Source organism: Clupea harengus, unplaced genomic scaffold, assembly GCF_900700415.2.
Source record: "Clupea harengus unplaced genomic scaffold, Ch_v2.0.2, whole genome shotgun sequence".
Lineage (NCBI taxonomy): Eukaryota > Metazoa > Chordata > Actinopteri > Clupeiformes > Clupeidae > Clupea > Clupea harengus.
Genome location: NW_024879588.1, coordinates 120,432 through 122,500, shown reverse-complemented (window position 1 = coordinate 122,500; position 2,069 = coordinate 120,432). Strand labels below are relative to the sequence as shown.

General features: G+C 44.6%; 1 pseudogene; it reads right to left on the bottom strand.

Moving 5' to 3' along the window:
* The window catches only part of LOC122129081, a 25,375-nt pseudogene extending 23,550 nt beyond the window's left edge, over positions 1 to 1,825 (bottom strand).
* Between the last annotated feature and the right edge of the window lie 244 nt (positions 1,826 to 2,069).

Here is a 2,069-nt window from a genome sequence, read left to right as displayed (position 1 = left end):
CAGCCTCCCCTTAAGACATGTTACAACATATGAACACACACGTCAACCCGTAGCATAACACATTACATAACACCAGAACACACAGCATGATACATACAAACACACACACACACGCAGGCATCATAACATATCAATACGTTCACTCATGGTGCATGTATGATGACCAGTAACAACATACCACATAAATTCACACTACAACACATACACATCAACTGTCGCATACAACACACACACACACACACACACACACACCACTATTAAAAAAGGAACTCACCGATATCTGTCAGGTACTCCTCTCTTGCTTTTATTTTGAGCGGCTGCAAAGCAGAGGAGACAGACCAGTCAGTCCTGCACTCACTTACATTCAGTTACCAGAGGGGACAGACCAGTCAGTCCTGCACTCACATACATTCAGTTACCAGAGGGGACAGACCAGTCAGTCCTGCACTCACTTACATTCAGTTACCAGGGGACAGACCAGTCAGTCCTGCACTCACTTACATTCAGACCAGTCAGTCCTGCACTCACTTACATTCAGACCAGTCAGTCCTGCACTCACTTACATTCAGACCAGTCAGTCCTGCACTCACTTACATTCAGACCAGTCAGTCCTGCACTCACTTACATTCAGACCAGTCAGTCCTGCACTCACATACATTCAGTTACCTCAGGGCAGGAGTGTTGCAGTACAACAAAATATGATATCTGAGGACAGTTAGTCACAATTTTTAAATGCTAAAATGTTAACTCCTGTTAACTGCACTCTCTGCAGCACAGGAGGACTACAGTCCAAAGAGGTTTGATATTTTTGCTCACAATACTTTGAAATGGAATGACTGATGGCGAGACAGAGGGGAGTATCTAGAGGAGTAGAGAGGGTGAGGAGAGAGGGAGGGGAGGAGAGGAGTAGAGAGGAGAGGAGGAGAGACTCACAGCATCGTGATCCAGGAAGTGGGAGCAGATCTGAGGCGCCAGGTTGCGAGCATCCTTAGTGCTGGAGCCCAGGTACGCCTCCACAGAGAGGTAGAAGAGCTGAGAGAACACACACACACACACACACACACACACACACACACACACACACAGACAGACAGACAGACAGACAGCCAGCCAGACAGACAGACAGACAGACAGACAGACAGACACACACACACACACACACACACAGAGAATATGAGCCAAGAGAAGTTCAAAACAAGCAGCTATAATGGTGCACTGAATAAAATGAAGTACACACTCACCAGTGGGTTGGGATCAAGTAGCTGGCTGAAGACGTATCTCATGAAGACGGTCATGTGAGCTGGACGAGATTTCAACAGCTCCAGATCCTGGAAGGGACCGTCCACCTGAGAGAGAGAGAGAGAGAGAAGAGAGAGAGAGAGAGAGTGGGAGAGAGAATGAGGAGAGAGAGAGACAGAGAGAGAGAATGAGGGAGAGAGAGACAGAGAGAGAGAATGAGAGAGAGAGAAGAGAGAGATACAGAGAGAGAGAGAGAGAGAGAGAGAGAATGAGAGAGAGAATGAGAGAGAGAGAGACAGAGCGACAGAGAGAGAGAGAGAGAGAGAGAGAGAGAGATTGTTATTAAAATTGTTTAACTTCATTCTGAGTGTTGGATACTTCCCTGACGTCTGGAACAAAGGACTCATTACACCCCTATTCAAAAGTGGAGACAAATCTGACCCCAATAATTACAGGGGCATCTGTGTAAGCAGTAACCTGGGGAAGTTATTTTGTAGTATCTTAAATCAGAGAATCATCAACTTCCTTATCGAGCACAATGCCCTCAGTAGAAGCCAGATAGGATTCTTACCAAAATGTAGAACATCAGACCATATTTTCACCCTACATACCTTGATAGACAAATATGTACACCAAAACAAGACAAAAATATTTGCTTGCTTTATAGACTTCCAAAAAGCCTTTGATTCAATTTGGCACAATGGATTATTCTTCAAACTTCTTGAAACTGGTATAGGGGGAAAACTTTCAAAATAATAAAAACAATGTACTCAAACAACAAATGTGCAATTAGAATTGGGAATAAACACACAGAATTCTTCTCCCAGGAA